Source organism: Eleutherodactylus coqui, chromosome 10 (genome assembly GCF_035609145.1).
Source record: "Eleutherodactylus coqui strain aEleCoq1 chromosome 10, aEleCoq1.hap1, whole genome shotgun sequence".
NCBI classification, from domain to species: Eukaryota; Metazoa; Chordata; class Amphibia; order Anura; family Eleutherodactylidae; genus Eleutherodactylus; species Eleutherodactylus coqui.
In genome coordinates, this window is record NC_089846.1 from 140,204,805 (window position 1) to 140,213,622 (window position 8,818).

Here is an 8,818-nt window from a genome sequence, read left to right on the forward strand (position 1 = left end):
GAAGACCTGGGAGCTCGCCTTTATGGTCACCGAGGGTCAGGAACGACTAAATGGCTAACAACAACAACTTCTTTAGTGGCAATCATTATATTATTTCCCTGCGTAATAAAGATAGAGAACAGAATTTGCAGTTTCTCCGTGTGCAGTAGATAGGAGACATCATAGCAGCAGTCTCCACACCCCAGTTCAGAGGGCAGTGAGAATTAGAGATATAGCCTGCAGAGGAGAAAAGTGCTGATAAATGCAGAACACAAGTTATATAATGGCCAGAAGGAGTGTTATTCCTCATGTACACCTGACAGTGTATTCTGAAAAGTCATCTAAAAATCAGGGAGGCTTTAAAAAGATATTTCCATCTCAGCTTTTCATGGCTGAAATGGGAAAACCTGACCCTCTACTTCTGACCACTTGTCAGAAACAGCCGAGTGCTTCAGCCGAGTGCTGTTTCCGTAGCTCTCATTGACGTGAATGAGAGTTACGGAAACAGTGTTGCACGGCGCACTACACTGCTTCCTACGCTTTTTCCATATCTTTTTTATTTTCTGTTGGGTTCCTTTATTCTCGTATAATTATATTAACTTCAGGGGGTGCAGGGGTAGAGGTCGTATGCAATAGTCAGGGTGGAAGGTGTGGGGGGGCCATAGGGAGGGATGGGAACTAGGTCAAGGGATTTGGTATGCCTTCCTGAAGAGGTGCATTTTTAGGGCGTCTAAAATTTTGTGCATTGGGAATTGTCCGGATGCCTTGGGGTAGAGCGTTCCAGAGGATGGGTGCTGCTCTGGTGAAGTCCTGTAGGCGAGCATGTGAGGTTCGTATTACAGGGGTGTTTAGTCTGAGTGTGTTAGCCGATCGCAGTGAGCAGGCTGGGTGGTGTACGGACAGGAGGGAGGCGATGTATGGTGGCGCAGCGCCATGCAGAGCTTTGTGAGTGAGGTAGAGGAGTTTACATTTAGTTCTGCAGTGGATGGGCAGCCAATGCAGCGACTGGCAGAGTGCAGAGGCATCTGAGTAACGGCTGGATAGAAAAATGAGCCTAGCTGCTGCATTTAGTATGGATTGGAGCGGAGCGAGTCTAGTGCGGGGAAGCCGATGAGTAGCGAGTTGCAGTAGTCAAGCCGGGAGTGGATGAGGGCAACCACGAGTGTCTCTAGCGTGTCCGTGTTTAGGAACAGACGTAGTTTAGCAATATTTCTGAGGAGCATGTGGCATGTTTGGGCCAGAGATTGGATGTGGGGGGTAAAGGAGAGGTCAGAGTCCAGTGTGACCCCAAGGCATCGGGCATGCCGTCTGGGGGTTATTATGGTGCCAGACACTGGAATGCAAATGTTGAGGGAAGGTCAGTTGGAAGGCGGAAAGACGAAAAGTTCCATTTTAGAGAGGATAAGTTTGAGAAAAAGGGAGGACATAGTGTTAGAGACAGCGGACAGACAGTCAGTGATATTTTAGAGGAATGGTCCAGAGATCTCATGAGAGGAGGTGTATAGTTGGGTGTCGTCAGCGTAGAGATGGTATTGGAGGCCAAATTTGTGGATGGATTGTCCAATTGGGTCAGTATAGATAGACAAGAGAAGGGGACCAAGGACTGAGCCCTGGGGTACCCCAACAGCGAGAGGAAGTAGAGATAGAACCAGCAAAGGAAACACTGAAAGAGCAGTCAGAGAGGTAGGAAGAGAACCAGGAGAGAGCAGTGTCCTTTAGACCAATAGAGCGGAGTATACTGAGGAGGAGGTCGTGGTGAACAGTGTCAAATGCAGCGGAGAGGTCAAGGAGGATTAGTAAGGATGATATTATATATATATATAATATATATATATATACATACACACTATATATATATATATATATATATATATATATATATATATATATATATATATATGTGTGTGTGTGTGTGTGTGTGTGTGTGTGTGTGTGTGTGTGTGTGCGCGTGCAAGAATGCAGTGCAAAACAGAAGGAAAGAAAGGAAAGGAGATGTCAGTCAGCTGCACAGACACTACAGAGAGACTGTCAAATCGGTGTGTGTGTGTAGCAAGAAGGCGGCTGAGCAATTGCCTGATGCTCAGCCTGGGCCCGTTCAACCCAGGAGTCCTCTGTACTACTGCTGAGTACTGAGAGAAAGGAGCGCTTATCAGCGAGAAGATACGGAAATGAAATTGAGTGTTTTACCGGTGGAAATAGTGAAAGGACCTGCAGATAACTTGGACTGTGGATTGTTCCAATGCCCGTGAGTTCCACTGAGATAGAAAGTCTTGTATGCTGTGATTACTACTATAGTTATCAAGTTTATTGAGAAGTTTAGTAAATTGACAAGATCCACCGTTTCATGGTTTTGTTCCAAAATATACTCTTCTAGTGTTGGACTATATTATTCGTCTACAAGATCCATTCCAGTAGAAGGAATGCTGGCGTCACGAGTGACAATTGAACTTAAGGTAACTTCCGGTTACTATCCCTGTGATCTCCCCCAGCAGCCACGTGGTCAGGTCCCAAGCTACCCTCAGGGGAGGAGATGTTAGAGCCCTGTGACAAGGTTAACATCTCTACCCGGTGTCTCCTTGGCTGTGGCCCTGCTCCTCGGATGCTGCAGGTCTGCTGAAAAAACGCTAGTGTGAACTCACCCTTAGACTGACATAACCGATACGCCATTACCTACTAACACTGGTCATTGACAAATGTCGCTCCCTCCTCCGTGTTATTATAGGCTACCGTGGCTACTTTACTAAAAGTATTTTATAATTTTTTTTAAATTAATAACAATAAGCAACATTGTAATAAAACATTACTGGCCCTTTAATAAATGACACAATGATCACAGTGACTCTCAGGTCGGCCCCGGTGGAGACCACAGAACTTGCTGCTGCCATTCTTACCAATGTTCTGAGATGAGAGTCCCGGAGTGCGAGATCCAGAGGAAGGCGAAGAAAACCCCGAGAATTCTACCTCAGGGGAAAAAAAAAATTCCTTCCTGACCCCAGACGTGGCGATCGGCTGTCACCCTGGATCTAATCTGTCCTGCTGCATATTGCTGGATATCTGTGTATAACTGTAATCTCAGAGGAGCCTGTAAAAAAGACGAGATATTGTACAGCCTATTATTATACATATTGTACAATCTGCTCTTGGGACATCTGCAGCAGTTTTAGACATCAAGTCAGTAATTTCATGTCCCTTACAAGGTCGTCAGAAGCGCCATTTGTTTTATGCTCCTAACGAATGAAACAAAGAATTGAGCGTATTAAAACCCAGTGTTAGAACATTGGACATCGGCACCAATTCCGACATCGTGTTAATGACGCCAAGTGCCTTACGAAGTCATTTTAGCGCTATTTTATGCTCCTAACAGCTGAAACAAAAAATTTAAGTTTATTAAGGCTATTTAAAATAGGGCCAAGGACACACGGACAAACTACATTAACCTCACTGATATTATTGTGGGACGAGGGTGGGAACGCAGATCACTAAACATAAAGCATAGAGAACCCAGACGGACATAAAGAAGAGGAAATCTGATGCGTGGATTCCTCCAATATCAATCAGATCCACTCTTTTAGCAGAAAGGATCAGGGTCTGACTTAGGATCTGCAATCCGCAGTATTGGATAACAGTCATGAAATCTCTCTTGCTGATGATACATTCACAATCAATAAGGCAGCGCTCCAGAGATTGGGCTGGATAATTCAATACAATGCCAATCTCTCAATGATAGAAGGATAGGAATTAGGAGGTAAAGATGTAGTTTGACTCACCCCGAAGTACCGGGGTCTCCCTTGGATTAGGGAGCTCCGGTACGCCCACAGTCCTGGTAGGCAGAAAGGAGTTCACAATGCTGGTCCAGAAGACATCCAAGCAGGAGAGCCCCAATGGGAACCCAGGATACAAGTATGCCGGAGAGAAAGAACAATGCAAGCAATCAAAGCCAAAGAATCCCAGCGCTCCAGTATGTAAAACACAATATGGAAACTAAGAACTTACTTCACAAGGTGCACCCCTAATCCCATAAAGTATGTAGAGTCCACGTTCCGGAGGGATATGTAGATGTCCAATCTTGTTATAGTACCAATCTTTCTATTCCAGATACACTTACAAACAATACAACGCGTTTCTGCTCTTCAGAGAGCCTTACTCAAGTACATCTTAATACTTATTTATAAAGTAAGTTGGTTCGTGGTTCAACGCGTTTCCCTGCTCTTTCAGCAGTTCATCGGGAACCTTATGAACCTTCCCTGGATCAACCGAGAGATGGTAAGTACTACCACAATAAGGTGGGAAAAGTCTGACAGACTATGTACATGACTGAACCCAACCTGTGTGGTTTCTGAGTACCTGGTTTTATTAGGCAGTTAAGCTGGTGAGCAATTCTTTTAAAGGGTTCCTATTTGCAGTACTTATCAAATATAATGGGAATACCCTAAATTTCTTGATTCCCTAGATTAACGCTGCGTACTTCTCATATAGATCTCCATGTTAGTTGGTTTGATCTCAATAGAGATACGTGCCAAGATACAGAGTTTGCCTAGAATGGCTAGAGCACACAGACAAGCTTCAGCCACATTGGAAAAAGCCTGTCAGGAGTGTTCTAGGACAGGGTAGAATCAAGGGCTAGCTTCAGAGCAGATAAAGCCTATAGATACTCTGTAACTGGTGCGGTGTCCGAACCGGAGGCCGGCCGTTGTGGGGGGCATGGGGAAAGCAAGATGGATGTCACGGGTGGCTCTGCAATCTCTCCTGACAATGGCACACAAAGTGGCCTAGCTCAGTCGCACAGAGTGGAACAGGTACAATAGCTATAACAGTTTGTTTTAACGGTGTTGTCACGTGACGCCAGTACCTTTGTGGAGTGAACTCCAGTTGATTGTGTTAAAATAATTGAAATGAGTCCGTGTAGCTTTGTTGCAAACCAAAGATACAGTTTACCTTTGGTTCGTAACAAAGCTACATGGACTCATTTCAATTATGATGAAAATGATGAAATTGTAACACAGAGATCCAGTTGTAGCATCTAGAACAGGTGTATCTGTTTCCCATAGCAGAGAGCATAAGAGCCCAGACAAGATAACTAGGAAAAAGAGTTTACGCTTGCACAGGAAGGAGTAGTATTGTATAGCAAGAGAGTATCAGGACACGAGAAGTGCAGTTGCTGGGAGAGCAGAGTCACTAGTGGGGTCAATAATGGGCACTATAACGGAGATGGGACACAAAGAGCATGGCATTATGTAAAAGTAGTGTGGCCAAGTGAAAAAAAACGCCATTCTACCAATGCTTTTCCCTGTTTCCTTTGTTCAAAATTTGGGAGATATGTAGTTATATAATGCATAGAGAGATAATAGTTATCTTATGATTTTATTATGGAGTTACTACATACCAGAAATAGCTCTTCTATCTTTATACATCCACGTTGGGCCAATGGACTGCAAAAAATAGACACTCTGCTTACAACAAAATGTCCCCACTACAGTTTTCTGGTCCTAAAAAGCTATTTTATAGAAGAGACAACTCTCAACTTATTCTAAATCGTGGTAACCATGAGGCATATGCAGCAATTGAGCACCTCTCCTGGAGAAGACTGTGCAAGACCACCACAACCAGAAGAAGACAGATCAAGGTTAAACAGCAGGAACATGGAACAGAAGAGATGGCATGGCTTGGCACCTCCAAGGCTAAACAGAAGAACTGGCTTGGTACCTCTGAGTCAAACAGCAGCTAGCAGGAGGCTCTCAAGATGAGTGGCTGTGTATGGAAAGAGTATTTTTGCCTGTAACTCATATTCAGAAACTTAGAGGTATCTTACACCAGGCTTACTCAGAAAAGCATTCCTAAAACATGCTGTAATGGACTTGTACACTGCACACACCTGTTTGAGAATCCGGATTACAACTTTGCTTCACAACACTTGACAATATGGCTATAAAATGTCTCATTGGATATTATTAGTAGAAATATCCTGTAGCGTCATCCATGGTTTATACATTCATTGCAGACAAAGGCAGGGAGTCCTCCATGGAATGGTGCTGAAGTCTATTGAGCTCTGTGGGCCGATGAACATCGACTCTGTCCCCACCTCAGATTGATTGGCCACAAACCAACTGGGATGGATGCTAAGCAAAATATTGTTTTGCTTTTCAGTATCTTGCTGATACACTAATTCGTCTTTTCAAGGCATGTAACCAATGTCAGCCCACTGCAGGAGAGGGAAAATGTACTTTATTAACAAGCATACGTGCTGCACAGCATGCACATCTCCCTCAATCATTATCGAGGATAAACAGGAGACTTGGTGCACTTTGTGGGTTGGGCGGGTATTGTTGGAGACTATGCTAATATTGAGCTCTGTGCAGCCTTTTAACCTGCTCAGAACTGTCTGAAAAGCGCATAAAATGCTACCGTATAAAGGATCACTAACTGATTAAGTATTATTCAGGGGAAAAAGGGGTGACCAGTGCTGAGCGAGAGCTGCTGGTAACACAACTGTTAGAATACAACACCGAAGTCATCAGGCATAAACCAAGTAACAGGCAACCTGACTGTTGGGAGTGAACACCAAAAAGCCAGAGGCAGTGTGAGGTGTTTTGCTCTTGGAGCTAACGCTTTGGTGACATGCACCACATTTTATATATATATAAAATTCCTGAAGAACAGGAGAAGTCCCAGAAGATTGGAAAAGGGCAAATGTTGTCCCTATCTTCAAAAAAGGGAAGAAGGTGGATCCAGGAAACTACAGGCCTGTGAGCCTGACTTCTATACCAGGAAAGAACTCTGAACAGATTGTTAAACATCATGTATGCAAGTACTTGGGTGAGAATGGAGTAATTAACCAGAGCCAGCATGGGTTTGTAACAAACAAGTCTTGTCAGACTAATCTAATTTCCTTCTATGACAGAATCACCGACTGGGTTGATCAGGGAAATGTGGTGGATATAGTATATCTTGGCTTTAGTAAAGCATTTGACAAAGTATCTCATCCCATACTCATTGAAGAAATAACCAAATATGGGATTGATAAGGCAACTGTTAGGTGGATTCACAATCGGCTGAGTGATCGTACTCAAAGAGTGGTCATAAATGGCTGCACATCAAAGTGGAAGAATGTATCAAGTGGGGAACCACAAGGCTCTGTCCTGGGCCCAGTGTTGGCCAACATTGTTATAAATGATCTGGAGGAGGGAATTGATGGGAAACTGATCAAATTTGCAGACAACACAAAGCTAGGAGGGATAGCTAACACTAGGGAAGAGAGAGAGAGGATTCAGAAAGATCTAGAAAAGCTTGTGGGCAGCGACTAACAGAATGGTATTTAACAAGGAGAAATGCAAAGTCCTACATCTGGGTGAGAAAAATGAAGAAAACAGAATGGGAGGAATTGGGCTAAGCAGCAGTACATGTGAAAAAGACCTGGGTATACTAATAGATCACAGACTGAACATGAGTCAGGATTGAGTGGCCCCTGGGAAAAGGATCAATTGGAAATTTCTCTAGTTAGACGGGTGAAGGTGTCAACCAGTGTAAATTTGAAGTGCACAACTGAGATGAGGGATAGGCATAGGCCAGTCAGATGGGGGTGATAGCGAAGACAGCAGTCCTGGTGGCAGAGGTACATTCAGGGATGCTCCCTGGTGAAGCTTTTATCAGAGGCCCCCAATTTAATGGACATGTATGGGTGAGGTGATGAGCGAGACCACATTACTCCAATTACAATGCTCCAACAACACGAAATAGTGATGTGTTGAGCAGCTCCTACCGTATGGCTTCTTATCAGCATAGTTGGCTAGTGAGATGTTAGACTTCCTCTGCTGCACTCTTGTGATGGCTTAGCCTTTATGTGCAGACTCTTTAGCATTGTTCAACATGAAGAAGACCAGTGTCCCAGTCTGTACCACACTCTGTAGTGCTCTCTACTACTCAGCCCGCATACTTCTATCCCTCATACCTCCTGCTACTTACACCTGTGAGACTACCCAGCTAATCAAGGATTACATCTCCATTTCCCACTATGCTCTTAAAGGGACACTGTCCATTAATGCAGTTTAACAAAACATAAGCAAAGAACCTAGGATACTCCCAGCCAACAAACAAGGGCGTCAGCCTCCGAACATCTCGGATCATAAATCTGAGAAGGAGAACAAACGTGAACAATTATGGAATAACACTCAGTAATACGGAGGAGCAGGAGAGGTACTCTTCCCCCCTTTCACAACCAACACAGGGCTATGATTAATATTCAGTGCTGGCCCTGTTTGCTGTATCTGCCCCCCCCCCCCCCCCGCGCGCGCGCGCAGACAGCGAGCCAGTGGTCTTAGAACTGGATCCTTTCTTGTCCCTCACTCAACTTTCAGGGGTCCCCCTGGTTGTGAATGTCAAATAGAATGAGGGTTGGCCCAATTCGGATGAGTGGTGTGTAGATACACATATCTCAGGTCCAGTAGCTCCTATTTCCAGATCTGTCTCTAGGTCCCAGTCCTGTTCACGGACTGAGATACAATGCCCACTCTCATCGGGGCAATGGATAGCATCTGCCAAGGCTCTTCAGGGACGCACCACCTGGGTAAAGAAAATCTGTTCACCATTCAACAAAGTCATGTAACTCTATTTGTAGATCTGCCCAAGCGTACCCAACCTATACACAGTACACTTGTGCCCAACTTGTTCACTGCTTGTACACAACCACCCATTGCTTGAGTGTATACCACTCCAGGAGGCATTGCCACGTTTTCTTTCTTGTTTAATCTACAGTGAAGGAACAGTTGATGGCAGCACCCACCTCAGTGTCTCCCTTGCATTCATTACAAGATGATAATTATATTTCTGAAGTAGTAACCTCACT

General features: G+C 44.4%; 1 protein-coding gene across 1 annotated transcript in view; it reads left to right on the forward strand.

Annotated features, from left to right (window-relative positions):
- Window positions 1–719: 719 nt before the first annotated feature.
- The window catches only part of LOC136580987 (golgin subfamily A member 6-like protein 7), a 64,641-nt gene continuing 56,542 nt past the window's right edge, over window positions 720–8,818 (forward strand). Inside the window, exon 1 of the mRNA XM_066581946.1 lies at window positions 720–808. The gene's annotated coding sequence lies outside the window, so the exon portion shown is untranslated. The remainder of the gene's footprint in view (window positions 809–8,818) is intronic.